Raw genomic sequence first — 13743 nt, forward strand, 5'->3', positions numbered from 1 at the left:
TGCAAATTTACACCTGTACAGTAGAGTGCGCAGCTCAAGTAAACCTTTCAGATGTGCTGCCATTCTGGATTAAAGAATATGATACAGGAGAAGGAAGTTCATTCTTATTGCTAAATCTAATCTAAAGCCCTTTTGCTTGTTTGTATGGCTGAATTATATCATTGAAGGTCGGCAGTAAAGACATTGGTTAATAAAGTGAGATTAAATAAAGTATATTTGTGTAATTTAATATAGTTGATTACAGGTTTGCATAAAATTCTAAGATTGGATTTCACAGTTTTTATTCATTTTGAGGAATACTGAATGTTTTTGTGCAAGTGAGGAGTAAATGCATGTTCACATTTAGTCTAGAACTACAAACCTGATTCCAAAAAAGTTGGGACACTGTACAAATTGTGAATAAAAAAGGAACGCAATAATTTACAAATCTTATAAAATTGTATTTTATTCACAATAGAATATAGATAACATATCAAATGTTGAAAGTGAGACATTTTGAAAAGTCATGACAAATATTGGCTCATTTTGGATTTCATGAGAGCTACACATTACAAAAAAGTTGGGACAGGTAGTAATAAGAGGCCGGAAAAGTTAAATGTACATATAAGGAACAGCTGGAGGACCAATTTGCAACTTATTAGGTCAATTGGCAACATGATTGGGTATAAAAAGAGCCTCTCAGAGTGCCAGTGTCTCTCAGAAGTCAAGCTGGGCAGAGGATCACCAATTCCCCCATTCTACGGCGAAAAATAGTGGAGTAATATCAGAAAGGATTTTCTCAGAGAAAAATTGCAAAGAGTTTGAAGTTATCATCATCTACACTGCAAAATATCATCCAAAGATTCAGAGAATCTGGAACAATCTCTGTGCGTAAGGGTCAAGACCGGAAAACCATACTGGATGCCCGTGATCTTCGGGCCCTTAGACGGCACTGCATCACATACAGGAATGCTACTGTAATGGAAATCACAACATGGGCTCAGGAATACTTCCAGAAAACATTGTCGGTGAACACAATTCGCCGTTGCCGGCTAAAACTCTATAGGTCAAAAAAGAAGCCATATCTAAACATGATCCAGAAGTGCAGGCGTTTTCTCTGGGCCAAGGCTCATTTAAAATGGACTGTGGCAAAGTGGAAAACTGTTCTGTGGTCAGACGAATCAAAATTTGAAGTTCTTTTTGGAAAACTGGGACGCCATGTCATCCATGACTAAAGAGGACAAGGACAACCCAAGTTGTTATCAGCGTTCAGTTCAGAAGCCTGCATCTCTGATGGTATGGGGTCGCATGAGTGCGTGTGGCATGGGCAGCTTACACATCTGGAGAGGCACCATCAATGCTGAAAGGTATATCCAAGTTCTAGAACAACATATGCTCCCATCCAGACGTCGTCTCTTTCAGGGAAGACCTTGCATTTTCCAACATGACAATGCCAGACCAAATACTGCATCAATTACAACATCATGGCTGCGTAGAAGGAGGATCCTGGTACTGAAATGGCCAGCCTGCAGTCCAGATCTTTCACCCGTAGAAAACATTTGGCGCATCATAAAGAGGAAGATGTGACAAAGAAGACCTAAGACAGTTGAGCAACTAGAAGCCTGTATTAGACAAGAATGGGACAACATTCCTATTCCTAAACTTGAGCAACTTGTCTCCTCAGTCCCCAGACGTTTGCAGACTGTTATAAAAAGAAGAGGGGATGCCACACAGTGGTAAACATGGCCTTGTCCCAACTTTTTTGAGATGTGTTGATGCCAAGAAATTTAAAATCAACTTATTTTTCCCTTAAAATGATACATTTTCTCAGTTTAAACATTTGATATGTCATCTATGTTGTATTCTGAATAAAATATTGAAACTTGAAACTTCCACATCATTGCATTCTGTTTTTATTCACAATTTGTACAGTGTCCCAACTTTTTTTGGAATCAGGTTTGTACAATAACTATCATGTTCACACAGCGCACACACCTCTGCACTTTATTTCTCTCAACATGGGGACAGGAGAGCTGTCAATCAATAAATGGGGAAAAAGTAACTTACATTACTTACTCGAAAAAAGCAACTGATATTGTTTTGAATTGAAAAAGTAATGCGTTACTTTACTAGTTACTTAAAAAAGTAATCGATTACTTAACTCAAGTTACATGTAATGTTACCCCCAACACTGCATGTAACCATACATCATCCCTTGCTTACTGCATATTTAAAGATGTGTATTAGTATTTTAATTGGAAATTCCTTTAAGATTTTCAGTAAAGATTTGTTTGTTTGCTTTTTGAAAGTAATTAGTACTTTTGTTCAGAAAGGAGGCATTAAATTGATCAAAAGTGACAGTAAAGTCATTTATAATATTACAAAATATTTCTATTTCAAATAAATGCTGTTCTTTTGAACTTTCTATTATGTATGTAAATGTTTCCACATTAAATATGAAGCAATACAACTGTTTACAGCACTGTTGATTATCAGAAATGTTTCTTGAGCATTAAATCATCATATTAGAATGATTTCTGAAGGATCATGTGACACTGAAGACTGGAGTAATGATGCTGAAAATTCAGCTTTACCATCACAGGAATAAATTATAGTTTAAAATGTATTCACATAGAAAACAGCTGTTTTAAATGGTGATATTTCACAACATTACTCTTTTTACTGTATGTTTGATCAAATAAATTCAGCCTTAATGAGCAGAAGAGACTTACCGACCCCAAAGCCCACCCTGTCCATGGGGGTGAAGAGAAGTCTTTTTCTCACAATCTATTATGTATATAGAATTTGCCTCATTTTGGTATCAAGAGACAACGGGATTGAAACTCATTCATGTCTCAAACACACAGGAAGGATGCTGTGGTTGTCCTCTCGGTATGGAAACTAACCTAGCAATCTTTCATCAGTTTCCATAATTAACTCCACTCTGATATAGCTGGTATTCAACACTAGAACATCAACCAACTAATAAACCAACTGAGTGTTTTCTGCACTAAAAACCAGCTGACCTTATAGATCAACACACAACATGTAATTAGTGTTTAGCAAATGCTTCTCCTCCAAAGCTTTAGTTAAGAACGTCTGTATCTTTTTCAGTGTATTTCAGTGACTAATGCAGCTTTTGGTTAATATGACTCACACAATCAGCCTGGTCAAAATGAACAAGCAGAGGCAAAAGTTAATAATTAGCAACGCTTAGATGCTCTACCTCTTTCCTTGACGGCATTTTCATCTCAGAAAAGTCTAGATTCTTGCTCTTCCTCTGTCATAAAACATTCACCACGTCATGAGACGTTTCAAAAAGTAAGCGGTTGAGATGAATGAAACGTGCTCTATAGTGGCCCTCAATATTGAGATGTCATGGAAAGTTTACCACAAGCTTGTTCATAGTGACAAACAGGAAGGAGACGCTTTGCTGGTGTGTGGCAGCTCTATAGCATCTCCAGCAGCTCACAAGGGCCCTTTAGGTCACAGGAGTGAGCGGGTGTGCGAGCATGAGCGTGACGGTCCAGATTTCTAGAGGTCGAGAAGATGACGAGGTTGATATTTCAAAGGCCTCTCTCAGTGTGGACCAAATGCGAGCAAATGAACGTCTGTGTAGGTAAGGCAGAGGTGAGTGTTTTGCAGCTGCATGTACCAACCCACAGTAAATGTCAAATTAAATGTATATACAGTGAGAAAAGCAGGACTTTTTTTGAGTCTGAAATATGTCTGAGACGATGTGTGTGCGCAGATATTTAGGTTTATAGTTTTTGATGAGGATTTCATGTCTGTGAATGTCGTCCTGGGATCATTTGCGATGGTAGGAGCGATGTTTTATGAGGTTTTTGATAGATCCTAGAAAAAGATGGAAGGTTGAAGCTGTGGGACGGTGTTGTTCTGTAAAGCCACGAGGTCAGACACATCGCAGCTAACTGAGTGCTTGTGATAGAATCATTGCATCTGACCAAATTGTACTTGTTTAAGCTTTATAATAATGAACCATTCAAATTGTATGTAGCTATATAGATTTTATAGATGTTACAGTAAACCTTTCAATGACCATTTCCAGCTGGAAAGGCGCGAAAGTTGGCACATCATGATATACTATATAGTGTACAGGACTGCATGACAGTCACATTTTTTGGGCAATAATCGGTCTAATAATGAACTACTGAGTCTAGTTTTTTATGTTGAAAAAGTTTAAAATGGGGCATATATGAAGTATTTTTTATGGTGGCCATTTGTGTCAAATGTGAGTGATTCTTGCACCTGAAATGATCACAATGTCTGAAAATTGCAGGAAACGTGCTAAGAAAATGCTTTCCATCTTCCAGATTATGGATCCATTTTTATATATTGGTCGAATGGAGACGTTTCACAAACATAATTGTAATCAGATTTTCTCCATATATTCGCTGTATATTTCCATATGATGTGAATGTGCTTGCTTTTCCTGAATTCAAGATGTGCAATTATTTTCTTCTCGTCATCTGCTGTGTATGAAATTGATACTATGAGAACTTTTTTTTCTTTGACAGGTCTAGATCTTTCTGATATATTTTTTTTTGTTTGTTTGCTAGACAATGCAAGTAATCTGTGGTGGGTGTGATCTGACCATCATACATGAGCAGTGCTTTTGAGGACTGTCCAACCTGAGAATGCTTGAGTTCTGGTCAATCTCAGGTTCGTCAGCCCATGAAAAACTGCCTCGCTGAAACCCACACGGGAACCGGTGGTCCTCCAAACCACCTCAATGCTGCATCACCTCAAAATCGTTTTTTTGTATTATCCTGTAATGTCAGTGTTATAGTTTCAGATGTTGTGTGTTATTTATTGATTGATTAATTAATCGATTGATTGATTTAATACTATCTGACTTTTTTCAAAATCATTTTGGAAGCAATCAACTTGGAAGCAATTCTTCACAAGATGTTAGATATATGTAACATCTAATACTCGATTTAGTATATTTTTGTATTCAAAAAACAGCTAATTAATAAATATGTTCAAAACCCAACTAGGTGCAAATGAAAGTTATTGGGTAAATTCAATGTCACAAAATGTTTAGCGATTAATGACTTTACAGTTATGTTGTGTTTAAAAGACTGATAAAGATGTTTATTTTAAACTAAACCAATATAACATTTAAAATGCACATGACTTACGTAATTATTTTTATGATTCATATTTTTAATTGTTTTTTTCAAAGCATTTTTCAACCATTTATAACACTTTTTAATCATTTTGAAGGACCAAATGTAATATTTTAAGGATCAGCCAACAAAAAACGTAAAACGGTTAACGTATTCCTTCTCAAGATCTACGGTGGTTGCGGTCCTGTTTTACAGTGTGTGTTATCTGTGTGCGTGTGTGTGTAGGCACACGTTCACATCTGCTTTTATGTATTATCAGCTATTTTATGCTGTGTTGTTCCAATGTGCCGATCATCCTCGCTTATACTGTTTCCATAAATGATCAGGTGGCATTATTTTTAATCAAACTGGTTCATATTTCTTTTGACTAACAATCATGTGTATTTTAATATCTTTTTTCTATTTTAAATTAATTCATTTATTACTATTGCGATTGATTTTTGTTGTTCTCCATAGCTGTCCTCAACAGATTTTGATCTTTTAAAGTCACCATGAAATCAAAATTGGAGAATTCTAATTTTTAACACATTGTGGTGCTTATTATAAATGATTCATGCACATCATTAAAGGAACACTCCACTTTTTTTGAAAATTGGCTAATTTTCCAACTCCCCTAGAGTTAAACAGTTGAGTTTCACCGTTTTCGAATCCATTCAGCCGATCTCCGGTTCTGGCGGTACCACTTTTAGCATAGCTTAGCATAGTTCATTGAATCTGATTAGACCGTTAGCATCGCGCTTAAAAATGACCAAAGAGTTTTGATATTTTTCCTATTTAAAACTTGACTCTTCTGTAGTTAAATCGTGTACTAAGACCAGCGGAAAATGAAAAGTTGCGATTTTCTAGGCTGATATGGCTAGGAACTATACTCTCATTCAGGCGTAATAATCAAGGAACTTTGCTGCCGTTCCATGGCTGCAGCAGTGCAATGATATTACGCAGCGCCCGTGAGCCCCTGCTTGCACAGGGAACGTGCCTTGCAACCATGGAGACGTTTGTGAGAGACGCTGCGTAATATCATTGCACTGCTGCAGCCATGATACGGCAGCAAAGTTCCTTGATTATTACGCCTGAATGAGAGTATAGTTCCTAGCCATATCAGCCTAGAAAATCACAAATTTTCATTTTCCGTCGGTCTTAGTACACGATTTAACTACAGAAGAGTCAAGTTTTAAATATGAAAAATATCAAAACTCTTTGGTCATTTTTAAGCGCGATGCTAACGGTCTAATCAGATTCAATTAACTATGCTAAGCTATGCTAAAAGTGGTACCGCCAGAACCGGAGATTGGCTGAATGGATTCGAAAACGGTAAAACTCAACTGTTTAACTCTAGGGGAGTTGGAAAATGAGCCTATTTTCAAAAAAAGTGGAGTGTTCCTTTAATATTTTAAATAAACGTGTACTCATAATTTTTAAAGGCGCAGTAGGCGAATTCTGAGAAATGCTGTTGTAGCCAATCAGCAGTAAGGGGCGTATACACTCATTAGGGGGGAGGTGCCTCTTTGCATAGTGTGTTTGTGAATTTTGGGGGTGGAGCTATCAAGATAGGGGTGTGATCCTTTTGGGTAGGGGTGTGTTTGTTTTGGTGATTTCAAATATCAACAGCGTTTCTGAGAAATCGCTTACTGTACCTTTAATCAAAAACGTTAACCTACCCTCCCCTCGAAATGGTGTGTGTTCACTACTGACTGCAAACTGCCATTCAGATCTGCCTTCGTTTAGTTAGCAACACCCAACTTCCTACGACAAAATCAAATCCCACCCTACATTTTTCTCATTCTAGAAACTATTTCACTCGGATATACCTAACAACAGGGAAGAAAAGACTATCACAACTTCCGTTTCATGTTGACTATAACCTGTCTTGATAGAATGTGGAGGGCAAGCATGCAATTATGAACCAAAAATTGAGCCATAACCCACCAACCCTGGTCTCCCCTTCTTACATTATGCCTAAAATGTGTAAATAATTCAATAATGTACTTATTGTATCTTCATATCCTTTTTTATAAATTGTGTTGAGTAGCCAATCGTGAGTGGTGTAATGTGTCTCAAATACCCCTTATCTGCAACTTTTCTGCTCAAATCCTTATTCCTGACTTAAAGCCACACAGTCTTAACAGCGATCGGTGTGGCAATCTGATAAGGAACAAGAGAAACCCACTTAGAGCGGGTCACTGGGTCAAAGGATTTAAACCTTCAACAAAAGACCTGAGCGGTGAAACAGCTGACGCATGTCTCCTTAAACAAGCTTAATTAAAGGAGCTTTCCGAGTGCTTTAAAACGCTTAATGGTATAGTTTTATGTACATTTCCCCAAGCATTAACCTTAAGCCCCAAAGTCTGTTAGGTGTCATTCTTGGAATTAAAGATTCAAATTGTTTCACACACATGTGTGGTGTGGAGAGCCACACGGAGACCAACATACAGTAGATTATGGGACAGTTTCCTGACAAACATGACAAGACAAAGTGGTCTGTTAATAAAAACAGTGGACAAATACTTATCTTTAAAATTTAGTGTGGGGAAAATCATTGTAAATTTTTATTTGGAATCCTGAGGCTGCCAGATGTAGATCTTTGATGGGATCATGTGTGTAATACTGAGCTAAATAATTTGGTTAAGTCTTCAGAAGGCTTTATAATCTGTTAACTCAGATAGAGGTTTGCAGATAACATAAAACAGAACCTTGAAGCACACATGCTGCATCTGTTCTGCTGTCTGCTCATGGCAACAGACACATACACCTAATGCACCACTAGAGGGACCATCGTCCATGTGTGATGATAAGGGCTCATAACCAGTGAACACTGGCACTGCTCAGAGGAAATTCACCAGCATTTAAGTTAGAGAAAACACACACTGTAAGTAAGACAAAACATTTCTGGTTGAGGTTTAGTAATATTGTTTCCTCTGAATAATAAAACAATGTGTGTACAGTATGAGACTAATTTAGTGAAATCTGTAGTGAAATTTATCTTACTGATTTCTGAACTTAAAGGGTTAGTTCACTATCATTAATTACTCACCCTCATGTCATCCCAAACCCGTGATACGTTCAACTTCATAACGCAAATTAAGATATTTTTAATGAAATCTGATAGCTTTTTGTCCCTCCATCGACAGCCTATATGCAACTACCACTTTCAAGCCACAGAAAGGTTAAAGACATCATACAAGTAATCCACGTGACTCCAGTGGCTTAAAGGGATAGTTCAACAAAAATGAAAATTTGATGTTTATCTGCTTATCCCCAGGGCATCCAAGATGTAGGTGACTTTGTTTCTTCAGTAGAACACAAATGATGATTTTTAACTCCAACCGTTGCGGTCTGTCAGTCGTATAATGCATGTCAATGGGAACACCATCCATGAGAGTAAAAAAAACATGCACAGACAAATCCAAATAAAACCCTGCGGCTTGTGACGACACATTGATGTCCTAAGACACGAAACGATCGGTTTGTGTGAGAAACTGAACAGTGTTTATATCATTTTTTACCTCTAATACACCACTATGTCCAACTGCCTTGAGCGCACGCACAGCATCCGGTGTGTGATGTGTGTATGCGCTCTGGCGCTGGAAGTGATTTCTCGCGCCTTTATGTCACTCATTGTTTACACAGTGCTAATCAAAATGGTACTTACTTGCGCTTATCCGGATTGTTCAAACCGACTTAAAACTAAAAGATTACATTTTCTCGCGCAAACTTGTTCGGGAGTGTTGACTTTCCATGTATTCCCAACTTCTGATCCTGCTCGCCTGAAGTTATGGTTGATTGCTCTTCGGCTGGATATCAACACACCCATTAACGTACTAAAGTTGTTAAGGGTCTGCAGCAATCATTTTTCCCCTGATGATTTTACAAACCCAGGAGAGGATCACGTACGACTTAAACCATCAGCTGTGCCTATGGTTTCACAAACCAATCGTTTCTTGTCTTAGGGCATCAATGTGTCGTCACGAGCCATAGGGTTTAATTTGGATTTGTCTGTGCATGTTTTTTTTGACTCTCATAGATTTTGTTAGCATTGACATGCATTATACGACTGACAGACTGCAACGATTGGAGTTAAAAATCATCATTTGTGTTCTACTGAAGAAACAAAGTCACCTACATCTTGGATGCCCTGGGGATAAGCAGATAAACATCAAATTTTCATTTTTGGGTGAACTATCCCTTTAACCTCAGTTTTATGAAGCGATGCGATTGCTTTGTTTGCACAAAAAAAAAAAAAAAAAATTCATTTACCAAATATTAATCTCCAATGTGTGTTGACACAAGAGCAGACTTTGTTGAGTGAACGCACGCAGGACAGAAATCTCTCAGATTTCCTTAAAAATATCTTCATTTGTGTTACGAAGATGAACAAATGTCTTACAGGTTTGGAACGACATGATTGTGAATAGTTATTGTCATAATTAATTTAAGCTAACGTTAATTAATGAAAACTTTTGTAATTTTAGAAGCGAATTAAGACATTATTTTGTCTCTTCATGAAGCATTTTTATTTATGAGAATGTCTCCAAAAAGGTTTATTCACCTGTAATCATCTTGAAATATGAAAATGTGTGCAATTACTAACTTTTTTTTAACCCCAATTATAAAAACTCCCACACATACATGGGGTATAGGAGCATTCTGTATCTGTGCTTAACTAGATATGACAAAACCTCCTTTTGTGGGCAGTTGGTGATGTAACCTACTTATCTGGGAAAAAAAAACAATCTTGGGGACTTCCAATGACGTCCATATTTGTAATAACATTATATAAATAAATAAGGTAAATAGGGTCAAAGTGTGGGTTTGGATATTCAGTAAGTATTTGTATTTAGCTGTAAGCTAGGTAAAAACTATTAGCCTATGTCCCCATTTTGATAGTAGGCTAGGCTACCAAGAACAGTCATGACACATCTTACAACAGAATCAACATCATTGGCACAATGCTGATATGTAAATGCATTATATGAATAAAATAAGTGTAATACATTACGCCAGTGGTTCTTAAAGTGTGGGATGTTCCAGTTAGTTTGCAAATCTTGAGGATAGATAGATGCGAGAATCAACAAGGAATCGATGTGCAGTTTCTTTCCTCCTCTCCTATGGGTGGCGCTCTCTGTGCTGAGCGTAAACTTTCTCGCGTAAAGTTTTGAATGGTGGATGACAAGATTTTAAGTAAATACTTAAGTTGCGGTCTGTTTTCACTTTATATTCAGAGGGCTTGGAATAACAGCATCACCATCGTTATGTTTCACGGGAGAAAACATTTTTGTCATGACACTTGAGGGTGAGTAAATGTCAGTTTATATATATATATATATATATATATATATATATATATATATATATATATATATATATATATATAATATCAGTGGTGTGCTGTGATGTTTTAAAATGAGGAGGCAAAGTCCTCATTTATATATTTACAAATTATTTGCTTAAGTTAAAGGGTTAGTTCACCCAAAAATGTAAATTCTGTCATTTATTACTCACCCTCATGTCGTTCCGCACCCGTAAGACCTTCATTTAACTTCGGAATAAAAATTAAGATATTTTTGCTGAAATCCGATGGCTCAGTGAGGCCTGCATAGGGAGCAATGACATTTCCTCTCTCAAGATCCATTAATGAAGATTAACGAAGGTCTTACGGGTGTGGAACGACATGAGGGTGAGTAATAAATGACATTATTTAAATTTTTTGGGTGAACTAACCCTTTAACATTACATAAATACAATTATATTTTGTATTTTTACACTATGAAATGTTCTATTTATTAAAACCAAGTATAAATTTCATCAAGTTAGTGTTTTTATGCATTTTTACATTTATTCCAAAATAATAACAAAAGGCAGTAACAATTTAAACAATGTGTATTATTTATAAACTAATATTCATCTTTTCTTTTTATTAGTCAATTTATTTCCAGCAGTCATCAAGGTTGTACACACTGGTCAGTGGTCACAGACACAAAGATGTACCTTTAATTTCACTATGCTGATTGCTCACTAAAACCCTCCACGGTTATCATGTTTTCTGCCATTTCGAGTTTGATTTTGACATGAAATGTGATAGTGACAGTTGTTTACTTACTTTTTAATTAGACTTCCCATTGACGCAATCACTGTCTTCATTCAGGCCAATTCAATGAGAACGCACACAAAAACAAGAGGCGGGATTTATTGCACAAACCAGTCATAACCGATCTTATCCAATCACAGCGTGATGGGGGCACTGCCTCCTCTCACATGACTTCCTCCATTCATTCTCAATTACCCCCCACTAAACCCACCGCACGCTTTAGGAGCTCTGCTTTATTTCTATGAGCTGAAGGGAGGCACAGAGATGCGGACTCCCCGCTGTAACTTCACTTACGGGTGTCGCTGTTTGACAGTGTTTCTTTAGAAAAACGAGTAACTTTTAATGTCAAATTTGTCCCAAAAGTAAATAAATAAAAAATATGTGACACCAGATGCAATTAGAGGTAACAATAATAGACAAAAGGTGAATGTTTATTAATAAGCTTTAATATTTTATTAATATAAATGTAATAGTTTATAAATATAAATGTATTAATAAGCAATTTAATAAATGTTTATTGTTTAATAATTATTCATTGAACATTAATAAATATATTGCAGTGTCACATATTTTTTATTTATTTACTTTTGGGACTTTGTGAGATCCATATTTGTTTATTAAGAAGGTTAATTTCACACACACACACACACACACACACAGATGTTTGTTTCGATATACTTGTGAGGACCTCCATATGTAATGGTTTTTATAGCCTACTGTAAACAAACAAACTGTAGGCCTATATTCTGTTCCCTTACACTAACCCTAACCTTAAACCTACCCACATGAAAAAAAAAATACTATAGTAATTTATAGTAAATACTATAGTGTTTTTGAACCATACTATAGTAAAGTTCTTGAATGAATTAGGGTGTGATAATAATTCTATAGTTGCTGTGGTAATATATCAACTATAGTAATATAAATAAATTACTGAACCCAATACTGTACTAAGTTTTCTACAGCTACATTGTATATTATACTACAATACACTAGTATAGTAAAAACTAAAGTAGTATACAACAGTATTTATTACAGTTTATCAGTTCACTATAGTTAATACTACAGTATGCTGTAGTATTCATTAAAGTGTTGTAGATAATATAATATATACAGTATACTACAATTGACTATAGTATCATTCATAAACACTAAGGTATTCACTAGTATTTTTCGATGTGGGTACACTCTTAAAAAATGCTGGGTTAAAAACAACCCAAGTTGGGTTGAAAATGGACAAACCCAGCAATTGGGTTGTTTCAACCCAGCGGTAGGGTTAAATGTTTGCCCAACGTGCTGGGTAGTTTTATTTAACTCAACTATTGTTTAAAAATTTCTGTATTGTTTAATTAAAATTAACCCAAAGTATGTTGGAAATGAACATTTATTAATGTTCAATGAATAATTATTAAACAATAAACATTTATTAAATTGCTTATTAATACATTTATATTAATAAACTATTAAACTATTACACTCTAAAAAATGCTGGGTTGTTTCAACCCAAGTTTAGGTCAAAAATGGACAAACCCAACCATTGGGTTAAATTTTTAAATGCATTTTTTAACCCAACGGTTGGGTTTGTCCATATTTGACCCAAATTTGGGTTGAAACAACCCAGCATTTTTTAGAGTGTACATTTATATTAATAAAATATTAAAGCTTATTAATAAACATTCACCTTTTGTCTATTATTGTTGTCTCTAATTGCATCTGGTTTTTAATTTCCCAACTATTTTGGGTTCATTTTAAGCTAGCCATATAGCAATATTTAAATAATAGTTGGTTTAAATAAAACTACCCAGCAGGTTGGGCAAACATTTAACCCAACCACTGGGTTAAAACAACCCAATCGCTGGGTTTGTCCATTTTCAACCCAACTTGGGTTGTTTTTAACCCAGCATTTTTTAGAGTGTACCCATACTTTATGCATTTTTTACATTTTCCAAAAAACACATTTTATTATGTTTATTATTAATCAGTTTTAATCTATATATATATATATATATATATAGATAGATAGATAGATAGATAATCCTTAAAGCGGAACTCAGTAAGATTTGCAAAGCTCCCTCTACAGGTTCCTTCAGTGAATCACACTGCCGTAAATACTCCAAGCGCAGCTCTGCACTACAACGACTACAACGCTCACCAGCGCAGTAGTTTTGCAAATACAGTACAAGAAAGAGGAGGTGGGTAATTTGCAAATACAGTACACTCGATGGAGGTGGGTAATTTTCGAAATTGTCTTATAAAGTTATAATATATACATTGTTTTTGAATTACCGTCAAGCATTTTGTCACTCTCGCGTGAACGTGAACATGAGGCGAGATTGTGTCGGGTCGGCGCAGCTCAACTTGCAAGTGCTGTTTTCTGGCGTAGACGTGCCAGAGGGGGTTAGTGCTCGCCTCAAACACACCACTACAAGTCAATGACCCATCGTAAGGACTTAGAAAACTATTTATGATGGTAAAAAAAGTTACTTAATTCTACTTTAAGAGAAAGTATCCAATAACAGAGGGTGA

This window comes from Chanodichthys erythropterus, chromosome 20, assembly GCF_024489055.1.
Source record: "Chanodichthys erythropterus isolate Z2021 chromosome 20, ASM2448905v1, whole genome shotgun sequence".
Lineage (NCBI taxonomy): Eukaryota > Metazoa > Chordata > Actinopteri > Cypriniformes > Xenocyprididae > Chanodichthys > Chanodichthys erythropterus.